General features: G+C 36.8%; 1 long non-coding RNA gene and 1 pseudogene across 2 annotated transcripts; both read right to left on the bottom strand.

Moving 5' to 3' along the window:
* Positions 1–134: 134 nt before the first annotated feature.
* LOC143532498 (uncharacterized) lies at positions 135–6,222 on the bottom strand (annotated as a pseudogene). The gene is made up of 22 exons (XR_013135186.1): positions 5,654–6,222; positions 5,462–5,586; positions 5,037–5,131; positions 4,735–4,932; positions 4,414–4,504; positions 4,080–4,274; positions 3,873–3,943; positions 3,573–3,767; positions 3,456–3,497; positions 3,270–3,377; positions 3,093–3,182; positions 2,879–2,954; positions 2,692–2,788; positions 2,433–2,502; positions 1,946–2,122; positions 1,733–1,856; positions 1,563–1,646; positions 1,245–1,429; positions 962–1,100; positions 810–869; positions 607–678; positions 135–482 (listed from the first exon to the last, which is right to left on the bottom strand). The product of XR_013135186.1 is annotated as an uncharacterized LOC143532498 (transcript).
* Positions 6,223–11,088: 4,866 nt separating this feature from the next.
* On the bottom strand, positions 11,089–12,989 carry LOC143532497 (uncharacterized). The gene is made up of 2 exons (XR_013135185.1): positions 12,854–12,989; positions 11,089–12,346 (listed from the first exon to the last, which is right to left on the bottom strand). It is a non-coding gene; the product is annotated as an uncharacterized LOC143532497 (long non-coding RNA).
* Between the last annotated feature and the right edge of the window lie 967 nt (positions 12,990–13,956).

Raw genomic sequence — 13,956 nt, 5'->3', positions numbered from 1 at the left:
CTTGCTCTGGTTTAGTGGACCGGACGACTGTATGAATAAGCATAGCTTTGCTGCATTGAATAAACATAAATTTGATGCAATTGCGCCCGACAGAAGCGCCCATAAAAGACGCTTTTTTTCCACTCATTAAACTATCTAAAATCAAACATAAATAGGTTAGAATAGTGCTACCCTATGTCTTTTCTGGTAAAGATAAAATCTTTTGAAATTAATAGAAAATTGTTGAAGAACACATTGCTATCAGCTGATATCTATCATTCTAACACAGTTGATTTGAGGGATGAACACATGCCCAGAAGCCACTCTCCCAAAAAATTACAAGTACAATGATGACTGCCTACATTAATCTTCTATCTTTAACAATGCGGGTAGCATCAAAAACCGAATGGTGATTTTTTCCTGCTTCCGCCTTCTCCATATTGATCATTCCATTTCCTGAGTTCATTCATGCTTGCAGCATCATAAGCAACCGATGGCCCCACCTATTCATTCAACATTTCACAAATTAACAACTTTTTATCAATATTTCAATTAAAGTTAATGGATTGAAAGGAATAAAGATTAATAGACAAATAGCAAGCAAATATAACAAATGAAAGATCTTGCCTTGGCTTTGGATTGGATGAAATCATCCAAGTTAAGCGGTCTTAATGATGGAGTTGTATCCTGTTTCTTTCCCTACAAAAACAGCTTGAAAACGTTAGTCATTGCAAGCATTGTGCCAAAATAAATAACACGTGTTATCCAAAGTTCTAGACAAAATCTTTTTAAGAAATATTCATAAGTCAGTAAGGCAGAAGAATGCTTACCTTTTTCTCTTCATCTAGAAGTTCTTGAACAGGTCTATATGCTGCAGCAATACAAAGATTCTGCAGAAAAAGATAGATATTAATAGGCATGATAAAGCCATTGATCAAGCCAGTTAACCTCTAGACAAATACCATGTAAACGAGAAGAATACCTTCAAATCACTCCCTGAATATCCTTCAGTTGCATTAGCAAGACCTCGGATATCAAAATCGGGTTCTGTGTTTTCTTTAGCAAGAAATATTTTCAGTATCTTCAAACGGTTATCAGCATCCGGCAAGTCCACATAAATCCTAAAACCAATAAGACTGATTATAAACTAACAACACAGGCCCTTATAAGGGGCTTACTTTGAAAGTAAGATCACTAGGTAGAAATTAACCAGAAGTGCAATACACCCAATATAAAACACGCAACATTCTTTAATATCATCTTACCTTCGTGGCAACCGTCGGATCACGGCGTCATCAAGATCAAAAGGTCGGTTTGTGGCACCAAGAATGAGAATCCTTTGACTATCTTTTGACCTCAATCCATCCCATGCTGCCATAAACTCGTTTCTCATTCGTCTCGTTGCTTCATGTTCAAATCCACCACCACGGGCACCCAGTAAACTGTCAACCTGTTTAAATATTCAACTAAACTGTGAATAACTGAAAAGACTTAAATCAAAAAGTATAGAAATCATAATGGTTTAAACTTCTGTTAAAAACAATAGGGCTCTTAAACGGTTATCAACATTAAAAGTAACTCACCTCATCAACAAACACGATAACGGGTGCCAATTTGCTGGCAAATGAGAACAAGGCCTTTGTAAGTTTTTCAGCATCACCAAACCACTGCACAAGTGAGCAACAAAATCAATAAATTATTTTTAATAATTCTAAAACAATTAATGATTTAAAAATGTAAAAGTTTAAAGTACCTTAGATGTAAGTGTGGACCCGGTTATGCTGATAAAATTAGCTCCTGCTTCAGTTGCAAGTGCCCTTGCAAGAAGCGTTTTCCCCGGTTCCAGGTGGACCAAAAAGCAATATTCCTTTGCAAGGCTGACAAGAGGTTTTTGTTAGTTACAAATATTGTAAAATGACCAACTTGCCCATCGGAAAAAGAAAAAGCCTAAAACGACAAAAAGTACCCGCAATAGATTCCCATGTGAGAAAAGCTCGGGTCTTTTCATCGGAAGAATGGCTAATTCATGTAATGCTGTCTTCACATCTTCAAGAGCACCAATATCATCAAATTTAATACCAATTTCACCGGGTGGAACGACTGCTGAAATGAAGTTGCTTTCATATTCATCCTTAGCAAGATTCTGCCACAAGTAACACATGTTTACAGGTTGCATTGAAGGAACGGGTCAGTGTGTGTGGGTCAAAACATGTTGGCTCGGATTGACCCAAAACACTTTTTGCCTGAATTGTTTTATAAGCAATTACTGCGTCAAACATAATTACGAAAAATATAATATACATTCTGACCGAATTTTGACCCTCGTTTGACCTTACCTTTTTGTTTTTTGTTTTTTTAATTTTACTATACTTTTTATACAAACTTAACCCATAATGACTCGTTTCATAAATAAATGTATTGACATTGCTACCACTAAAAAAAAAGAAACAAACCTTCAGGTTCTGTGTTGGCTTCTTGGATATTGATTCCTGCTCGGTTAATCTCAAAATTGCAACTTCAAGGCTACTTATTGAAAACGATGGCAGCTTAAACATAATGCATATAGATGAACAAACCGCTTAACAAACGAGATAGTGAACTCGATTGTGTGGTCACACGTCATGGAATGGGACACGCAAAATAAGATGGTGAAAATAGATTAAACAAACCGCTTAGCAAACTGACTGATGGTTAATCAAATATATTAATTACCTTTCCCGGGGCAAATTCAATCTATCTGACTTGACGGAAGGAAGATCACAAGTTGATAAGTAATGATTTTTAGCCCACCCAATAACATTCTCAGCTTCTGCAAATTCAAAACATATTTTAACGTGAACATTAATAAATAATAATAAAAAATAAAAATAAAAATAAATTAATTAATAATTGATCTTACTCTTGGCTGTCAGTATCACTCCATCAGTATTTACATGCAAGAGGTCCACACAAGTTAGCTCATTTTCCTCAAGAACCTAAAAAATATAATAAAAAGTGAGTAATGCATTGATGAAGTCATGAAACTACGGTATTATAAAAGAAAATTACAGCTTCATCCAAACAGCTAAAGTATATTTTAACTGACTAGCTTAAGCCCTAAAAATTATTTATACCTTTTGCAATTCATTAATATTACTTCGTGATATAACAATCCGTCTGTCTTCTTCAATTTGTTTATTAAATACTCTAAGGGAATCATCCTCCTGAACAAAAGACAAATAAAGATCACTGAAAGTTAACTGCGCATCTAATAACTATATTTTTTTGTGAAGATTGTTATATGTATGTACCTTTGGAGGATGTAGACACATAACGTTGGTGAATATTTTATAAATATCATTGTCCTCTGGCCTTCTTGTGGGCTTTAGTCCCTCAGTAAGTCGCTTCAAAGAAAGAGGCTGCAGTAAAAAATATAAGTATTGATTGCAACTAAAAATTTATTAATTCTCTTTTTTTTATTGGAGGGGTTGTTATACCAGTTTCGCAAGGCGGCCCAGATTTGGAAGAATCATAGTCTGCTGACAAAGTAGAAAACAAATAAGATTACCAAAATGTTTAAATAAGAGAATAAAAAAATGCAGATTCAAACTTACAAATTTCTCCTTTTCTTTTGATCCAGTTGCAGCTTTGTTTTGCCCACATATTAAAACAACAGGCCCCGTTATCTTGTCAAACATTTCTTGAAGTTTATTCACAAATTCTTTGCGGTTCGAACTGGAAACGGCCCGTGACAACCACAAAGACGAGTCTGGGAAATACACAACAAGTGGTTGCACAGACGACAAAACCTGCCATCGTAGTTAAAAGAAAGTAACAAATTAAATATTTAAGCTTATAGTTTTTTTGACTTTTGAAACTGAAAATACTAGGAACTATTAAAGTGCTTATGTAACCTCAGATAACGCCTCCATTGCAATATAGCAGTCTTCAGCTTCAGTACCTAAATCACGCTCCACATGCTTCACTGCAAATAAACAATTATTTGTGATCAACACAATAAACAAAATAAGAAACTCTATTGACTCATTTTATGCTTCTTAGTTAAGCATGTTGCAAAATGATTATGAAAATATCAGCTACAAAGTTAAATAAAGATTTACTATAAAGCCAGTATATTGGTGGCGTGTCAGATTGCTCATTATCTTTCGCATCGCTTGTCTTAGTTTCTGCACTATCTAAAATAACCGCAACTGATTCTCCTTCAATTTCATAAACCTCCCCACGTTGGCCAGTGTCTATGCCCCTTTTATCTTCCTCCACACGGACAGAAGGCCCAACATACTTGACACGGTCCCCTGATTAAAGTATATAAAATATCACTAGAACGTTACTATTATCTCACAGAAGCATCTATAAATAAAAAAGAAAATATATTTCATATAAATAACTGAATAAAACATTTGGGCTGCATAGATTCGAAAAAATGAATTATACCTTTCTTTAATGGCTCTTTTGCTTCCTCAGAAGACTCAGTATCCTCCTGCTTTGAAGATTCAGAAGAAATCTCCCTAACAACCGTAATGTTCTGTTACAGGTTAAAATGCTAAGTTACTAAAATAAGCTAAAGAGTTAACTACACAGATGGTCCCTGTGATTTAGGCAAAGTAACAGGTTTACAAAGTTGCATGTTTGGGATGCTTGGCTTTAATTTTGTCACGAGTTTGGGTATTAACACCAACTTCTGTTAATTTTTCTTTTAAGTCTAGATAAAATGACCAAAAAGCCTAAAATATATAAATAAATAAATAAATAAACCTTTGCAAAGCCTTCAAGATTTCCAGTAAGCTTCTTTAGGGCTGCTTCGGCCCGAGCCTCAACATCTTCATCATCTGATTTTGACTCACTACTGCTAGTCCACTCTTCCTCATTGCTTGCTTCGTCCTCAATTTCTGATTCAGAACTAACTTCTTCAGCTGATTCTCCCTCTGATTCGTTCTCATCTTCACCAAAATCCTGCAACAATTAACCATCAAGTTAAGAATTTGAGAACAAATTAGGATAAAAGATGACTGCATGGTTCTTGGAACAGCTAAAAGACAAACATGGTGTTAACTTACATAAGGAGCAAGAACACTGCTGTCAAGAATCAATAGGGGAACTTGTAAATCTCGTGAAAGTGCTCTGATGAATCTCTCCCGATAAAGCTCAGTGCCTGCAACATCAAATCATTCACACACACACAAACAAATTTTTTTTGTTAATATTCTATAATTATATAAGCATCCAATGTATTAAATATGACTGCAAAAACCTGACACGTCGGCTCGATTTTGTTCACTTTTTAGAAGTACATAAACAAGTAATGAATTAGAATTGATCACGAAAAACTGCAACTCAACAAAAATCTAACTTTTCTTAACAAAACGACTACGGATGACTGTCAACTCGCTTGACTCTTGCAATCCACATTTGACCCTTTGATGAAAATAACCTACACAAATTCTTTCAAGGTAGGTGATTGGAATCAATTGTCTATAAATACCTGGTACACTCTGAAGCAAGATTCTCCCACTTGAAGAATCTAAGCGTGAACCGTATGTAGTAGCAAACGACTTGTTTTTCAAATGAGAAGCCGTACATTCCACTAGAAGATTCTTGGAATGCTCACTGCAAAAGAATAAATTAGCATCAAGCAAACAAATACATTAAAACAAAAGTAAAACTATATACTTACTGAACATAGTAAGGGAACGTATCCCATGAAATCGTTTGTTTCTCCTATGGAATAATCCTCCTTACAAACTCGTTTTTGAATCTTTGCTTTTTGGTTAAAAAAGGCGACTCTTTTCTTTTACTTTCAATAGCCAGTTTCTCATTAAGAAGCCATTCCTTCTGATCTTGCTCTCCTAAACAAGCATGTGCATCACTCTGATTCACACCCTCCTTTACATTTCCTTTACCGATAACACCCTTATCAATTTCCGAAACATTTTTTAACGGCACATGTTTATTTTCACTTGCATTACTTCCATCACCCTCTGAGCTATAAAACCTAAAAGAACCACTAGAATTTGCATACGATCCCACAAGAAATCTTGTAGAGTTAGCGCCTGATAACTTCGAAGAACTCGATAGATATCTTGTAAAAACATTATTCCCGAAAAAACGATTTGTTTCGGCAGTGTAACGGGTTAAGGCACGACGAGAAGTTTGTTTGGGATGATTTAAACCGATTAAATACTTGCATGGTTGACACATGATGTCCTATCTTTTATCCTTGCACTTTAATCTCATTAAATTCATTATAGCCTCTTCACACTTTGTATAGACAAATGTGAGTATAATAAGTATCACCTTATCGACCTTTACTGCTTCCTGAATAGAAGAAAAACCATAATTAAAAGTCATCTAGGTACACATACTATACATATATTAAATGACCAAACATTAAAGGCTAGTGTGACCTAGTCAATTAACCTTCAAATGATCAAAATCAATTGTTTGTCTAAGTCTAAGCATTAGGAGCTGATTATTGTGAACTGAAGTTAACTAACCAAATAACAGTTTCAAAACACAATCATTAACATTAAAATTTTAACCTTTTTAATCCAAGAAAATTAGAAACATGAGTTATAGAGGTCAATTAAGCTTATATCTTAACTTAAAATCATAAAAATAGGTGCTTTAGTTGCAAGATACAATCACAATAACACATCATCGTAATCATCAAACTAAGAAAGTAAAAACAACCCATGTCAAATTTGCATGCACCCACAATATATATTCAAAAGTCGTCACAAAATCAAAAAAACTAAAACTTTATTATTTAGATTGTGACATTGACATCCCAAAAGAAAAGAGGGTAAATAAAGAACATGAAATAGTAATAATAATAATTGGAGAGAAAAAGCACAAACCTTGAATTCATTAATCTATGCAGCAGCGAAAATAATAATGTTGAACTGAAATACGAAAGTGGGTTGTCGTTGAAAGATAACGGGATCTGGGTTAAATTGATTGATGGGTTTGGTTTGGTTTGGTTTGTAACCTAAAAACAACAAGATTGGTGTTTGGTTCTTAAGGTAAGGTAAGGTAAGGAAGACAGACGTTGGTTCGCGTATTGGATTGTGAGCTTGTGGCGCAAGTATTGGTGCCTACATGGGTCATGGGTGTTTGTGGATATTTTGTCCAAACTCCCGGGCGTTTTGAGAACTAATTCGGTACGTATTTTGGCTTTTTTCGTTCATATGGTTTGTTTAAACAAGTTATTTTAGTCTATTATTATACATTCTGTCCTTTTAGTCATTGTGATTTCGTTTCGGTTGCAATTAAAATGTAACATCCCGAAATTTCCAAAATGATATTAATTATATTACTTAATAATAGAGGGAAAGTTGACTCGGGTTCGGGAAATAAATAATAGAGTAGGAGTTGGTATGAGTCGGGCTAGTGTTGGATTAATGGAGACGGGTTAAATGAGAATGGGCCTTAGGTCCATGAGATTTCAGGGATATAAATATCCCCTAAACCCAAAAATATCTTCATTTCCTTACTTTCTACACACACACACACTCCAAAAACACACACACCATCTACACCGCCGCCGGGCCGAGGAGAGGAACGGGCAGATCCGAGAGAGAGAGAGAGCGATTAGTGTGTTAACAAGTTAAACGAGATCCAAACAAGCTCAAAAAGGTATGATTCTTGATCTTTGAAGTTTAAAGATCCAAGCTTTTTAGTGTATAAGCGACCGAAAATGGTCGGGAAGCGTAGTGGGTGATATTGAACCATAGCAAGGGTGTTAAAATCGCTCAAAATGTTGGACAGAAACCGAACAGCGGCTGATCTGGACAACTTCGCCTGCAACTGGGCAACTTCGCCTTCAAAGCGATGAACTTCGCCTGCAAGCTAAGTTCGCCTGATGAACTTCGCCTGCAAGCTAAGTTCGCCTGATGGCAACTTCGCTGTAAAGTTAAGTTCGCCTAACTGGTAACTTCGCCTGAGGCCAAGTTCGCCTGATGACAACTTCGCCTGAAGCCAAGTTCGCCTGATGGCAACTTCGCTGTAAAGCTAAGTTCGCCTAGCTGGTAACTTCGCCTAAAGCTAAGTTCGCCTAAGGTTAACTTCGCCTAGAGCTAAGTTCGCCCGAGGGTTAACTTCGCCTAAAGTCAAGTTCGATTAGAAAATAAATTAAAAATCTAATGAAAAATGTGTTAAGACAGTTAATGGAAATAAAATTTTTCCAAGCTGACCTGGCAGCTCGACCCCAGCCAGGGGCTCTGCCCCTTGGACCCTGCTAGGGGCTGCCGCCCCTAGACCCCGCTGCCAGGGGCGCTGCCCCCGGACCCCCGTTCGTTGTGGGTAGTAGTTAAGACTGGAAAGATGATATGAGTAGTGATAGTTGTTTGATACGTGTACTTGTTATACAGTCAGCCGTGCACAGCTGAAGAAAGGGATTACGATCAACGGTGAACGTAACCGTGTTCAGGTGAGTTTCTAGCCCCATTCCTTGTTATGTTTTCGGGGCTGTGTGCATACTCGATGTGTTGTTAATACATTTATCCTAAGTGATAAGTGTATGTCATATGTGATATGTGTGATAGATATGAATGATTGTTTGTCGGTACGCAAACGATCTTCGGATATTGCGCGTACTGTCAGGTTAAAAATAAAGGTACGAATATTATATATCGAAGATGTATGAATATTTCAAATGAATACTTGTCGGGGCGTGAACGATCTTCGGATATTGCACGTAACGACAAGGGGTATGGTTGTTAAATGAATGAGGTAAAGAATGCCTAGAGTGTTCTTATGTTATAATGTAAGTATGTGTATATAGGTACACGAATGGCATGTGAGTTCTACGTTCGACATAGTAAGTTAGGATGGCAAATCCCTCTAGCTTCTGTCGGACATAGACTCGGCTGGTAATGGCGTAGTTAAGGACTGCGAGCCTTATACGTGAAGTAGATGATATATGTAAACGTAGATAAGGACTGCGAACCTTATACGTAATGTAGATAGGCGTCAGCATATGAAAGGACTGTGAACCTTATACGTGATGTATTTGTAGCATAGGGGAGGACTGTGAACCTCGTACGTGCTATGAATTAGGTTGCAACATAGGGAAGGACTGCGAACCTTGTACGTGTTGTGGATGTATTTCAGCATAGGAAAGGACTGTGAACCTTATACGTGCTGATTTTGTAGCATAGGGGAGGACTGCGAACCTCGTACGTGCTATGAATTAGGTTGCAACATAGGGAAGGACTGCGAACCTTGTACGTGTTGTGGATGTACTATGGTATAGGGAAGGACCGCGATCCTTGTACGTACCATAAATGGTGAACATAGGTAAGGACTGCGAACCTTGTACGTGTTCACGACCTTGAGTACAGGTATAGACGGTAAACTATGAACGTACTCTCGGTAGACTGAGGTTAGTGATTGTAGATATGTATGTATGTATGGTAGCAAGTATGTATGTAGAACAGAAGGGTAACTAGTGAAGTATGGATATGTATCTACAGATATGTATGTATGTGTATGTATTGTATGGCGTTCGATTAACTAGAACTCACTCAGCGTAGCTGACTTTTAGTATGCACGCAGGTGAGCTGATTATAGAGTTAGCATGAGGATGACACACGGCATGGATTGAACGACTGGCATTTGAAGAAAGAAGTAAAGATGTTTTAAATATAAAGTTTTGTGTTATGGTATCAAAGAAAAGATTTAATGTTTTGTAACAAATGATTGATGTTTTATATTCCGCGAAAAGTTTTAATAAACTCTGATTTGAAGAACTGTGTTTATGAGTAAATCCGACGCTAAAGTAGGGTCACCGGGTTCGGGGCCTTACATAAAACCACCCCCACTAACAAAACGATGTCACTTAACCATTCCAATGTGTTGTCTAGAACCCACCACGGGGTGGTGCCCCTTGGAACCCTCCTTAACTATCTTAGCAATGAAGTCGCGATCGTCTTGGTCAAGCGTGTACTTAAAGAGTTCCTTAGCTTCATTCCTTTGTATCGATGTATATTATTATTTCTCATTTGGTCTACAACTAATATAGGTTACCAAAATAGACTAATGATACCAAAAACAACAAGATTGGTGTTTGGTTAAGGTAAGGAAGACAGACGTTCGTGTATTGGATTGTGGGCTTGTGGCGCAGGTATTGGTGCCTACATGGGTGTTTGGATTTTATGTCCAAATTGTGAAATACGGGCGTTTTTAACCAATTCGGTGCATGCTTTGTTTTTTTCGTTCATATGGTTTGTTTAAACAAAGTATTTTAGTATAATATTTTACATTCTATCTTTTTAGTAGTTGTAATTTCGTTCTGGTTGCAATTAAAACCACTCACACTAACAACGCGTTGTCTCTTAACCACTTTAATGCGTTGTCTCGAACCCACCAAGGGGTGGTGCCCCTTAGAACCCCACTTAAGAGTTCCTTGGTAATGAAGTCACGACCGTCTTGATCAAGCATGTACTCTATACATCTTTACTTTGCATCAATGTATATTACTATTATCTCATTTGGTCTACAGGTAATCCCAATTACCAAAATAAATTAATGTCGCTAAAATTACCAATAAAACTACTGCTCAATCTATACCTTATTAATAATGTGACTAGAGCATCATCAATGAAAAGTTTAGAAAACACAAATAGCTAAATTGTCGAATAAATTGTGTTCATTGTATTGATTTAACTATTCACGTATTGAATAGTTTAACATGCAAAGAGTTCATTGGTAACATGTTATGACTACCTGGTAAGTTTTAAGATAAAAGTTATATGCAAATTCAATACAAATAATCAAATTAATGATTTTCTCCCTTGTAACTAAAGCAAAACGCACTATAATCCTTTCATTTACTAATTTCTAAAGGATATACATCTTTCCTATGTAAAATATACTTTTAACATAAGGATTCCGTTTGATTACAAATCGATTTCTGGTTTCATTGTTGGGCTTTAAATGTGTAACACCCTAGTTTTAACTAACAAAATAATTGAGTTGCTATGCGGAAAAACAATGGTCCCATTAATTTTATTTTATATTTTTGGTGATAAAAACTTTACACAACCTTTAGTTTGATTATACCTTTAAAATACGACTTACGGTTTTCATTTCAATTTGCTCCAATACAAGTTTACAAAACATTCTTAACATGTTTTATACCAAACATGAGGTATCGAAAGTAATCATTTTCACATTTACACAAGGTATCTTTGTTTAATCCGATCCGAGACCTTAACGCAAGCCTTCCTACTATGGAGCTTTACTTTTGATACTTTCATATGTAATGAACAAACTTAAATACTTGTTGTCCTTACATCGTCTCATTTGCATGTCCACAAGATATTGCCTCATCCAATGTTTTATCCTCTTCTCCAAGTAATTATCTTCATGTTCCCATTCTAATCTCGAGCTAAGATACGGATTTTGTTTTTTTTTTTACCTAAGGCATTACACATCACGATTAGTATTAACCATACAAAAGAATGTATATAAACCAACATAATAAACACAAGTTTGTAATTGATCAAACATCCTATTTCAAACCGTGCCCAGCGTAGCATTCGCTAGGTCAGTGTTCATCTCCACACAGACGGATTCAGTGTAGCCATCCCAGCCCAGCGTAAGCTATGCTAATACCAAGGTAGCCTATGCTGGCTGCAGGTCTGCAGCCCCATATTCCATTTCTTTTTGCATTTCCAACTTGCATGTACGAACCTGAGCCTTTCGTACCTGATTCTTTGCATTATAATCACATCAAATGACATTAAAACTGACGATACATATATGAACTCAGCCGCTTTACAATCTATTAATATCGCAACTCGAGATCGGTTACTTCCAATTCCATTTATCAACATCCCATAACGACCGAAACCTCTTTAAACTAAACAAACCACTAGACCTACCACCAACGTGATATTAATCTCGTGAACAAATATATACGCATTTGTGTTGTTTCTTTGTGATTATTACTATCTGGGCAATTTGGTTCATGTTCACTACCAATAGTAATCTTAACGGGTCAAACTAACGCCAACGATTGTGTCAAATAAGTAACAAACATTGTTACAACTAACACTTTAACACCATTCAATTTCCAAACCCATAGATAGTGATCTTCAACTAATCTATTTTACCACTTAAGTTTCCATGAGTGAAATAAATACACTAAACGCTAAAATGAACCCTACACATAATTATAATGTAAAGTTTACATACTAATTAGAGTACTCACGGTACTAACCTTTGCATGTCAGCTTGAGTTTGATATCAACTTGGATTCTTCCTCCGCACATTGACTTCCAAACTTTTTTACTTGTTTATAGAAAACCAATTAATCATGTGCAGCCCTTCCTGCGCAGCTGTTTTCACCGGACTATTTCACCTGCTAAACGACCATATTTCCTTTTCTTCTAAAATTCTACAGAAAATAGACTCTACAAGGTTTCCAAGCATATAAAGAACACCCAAAATGGACGCTCGGTTGATTTTATATGATTTTATCAAAACAGCCTATAACCAGTGTAAAAGTTGCGAAAATCATGTTTATGCTTCATCCTCAATTCGACCCAACCCTCCATTTTAAACTCTTTTTCATAACTCAAACCCAAAATTAACACTTGTATTATGTTAGAAACATCAAACCTAGTAATTATGAACCAAAAGCTATTAAAAATCCATTCAAGCATCATTTAGCCACATGCTCACTATAACTCATTCAAAAATCCCAAATTACTATGAACCCTAGTTTTATGATTCATCCATGACTAAATTAAACAATGAAATTGATTATTTGATTTTACATAGAACATAAATCATGAAGATCAAATTAAATCCACAAGTAAACTTCAAGGTGCATGTATTGACGGTGATTGAGGAAGATGAGAAAACTTACAAAAATATCTTGATAGGAGTAGGGTGATTATTGTTAAAACATTGAATTCAACCTCTAATTTCATACAAAAATCGAGCCTCCCATCACCTTCTTGTTCTTCCCGTCCTTCTTCACCATACATAACACACACATCCAAATAAAATGATGATACGTGTGATTCCAGGTGTTTTACACCTGCATCCCACTTTGAACTTGTTTGCAAACCAAGTCCTTCTTCTTCTTTATTTTATATAATATCAACAAAACTTAAGCTTCTAATATTTGCACATTAAAGATACCACTATTATAATCCCATCAAACTTGTTACATAGATGAAGAGGTAGGTCCCCGCAAAGCCCAGTTGGACCCGCAAGATACACCTTGAAGAGGTACGTTTGCGCAAAGACCAACTGGCTCCGCAAGACCCACCATGCTCAGAGAGATGAAGACCTTACACGCAGTAAGCCAGCTGTTCCCGCAGGAAAGCCTCCCTTGGTACAGTACCCTGCCTGTTCCCACAGCTATGGGTACAAGCCAAGAAGGAAGGCTACCCGCACTAACAGTAAGGCTACACGCATAAGGCATTAACTCTTATACTTCAGTAATGTCACATGAAGAAGGAATGAGCAGGGCGGGAATATTCCCGCCAAAAGAGCCAGTCCGTACGCTTCTGGAAGATCTTTTGTACTATATCTGCCAAGGTATGGACAAAATAGACAAGATCTGACCAAAGCAGCCCATGAATCAATCACAGGGTGACAGCTCACCGACAATAGTACGAGGAGGAGCACGCTCCAGTACAAAATGTCACTATCAGCCGCTGCCTACCCACCAACTCCCATCGTGGCACGTACATAGCCCGTAGTTGGTGGAAAACGAATATTATACAGCTGGCCGTACCTGCTTGGAAACCTACATTCGGCTATAAATACTCCAACACCTTAGAACGGTAGGATCATCTCATATTATCTTATCTTCTCTAGCTATTTCTCTCAATATACACTTATATTCAGAGCAATCTAGTCTGATTCTCACGCCGGAGGGTGGTCACAAGGAGGAACCCCCCCCCCCCCTTCTCAGTGACGAGCTTACGGTGTCTGTTTTGCAGGTCGAGAAGAATAACC

This window comes from Bidens hawaiensis, unplaced genomic scaffold, assembly GCF_021521415.1.
Source record: "Bidens hawaiensis isolate Kalapana, Puna unplaced genomic scaffold, B.hawaiensis_p1.1 tig00009447_1, whole genome shotgun sequence".
NCBI classification, from domain to species: domain Eukaryota; kingdom Viridiplantae; phylum Streptophyta; class Magnoliopsida; order Asterales; family Asteraceae; genus Bidens; species Bidens hawaiensis.
Note: the sequence above shows the minus strand (reverse complement) of the source record. Positions and strands in the feature narration are given on the sequence as shown.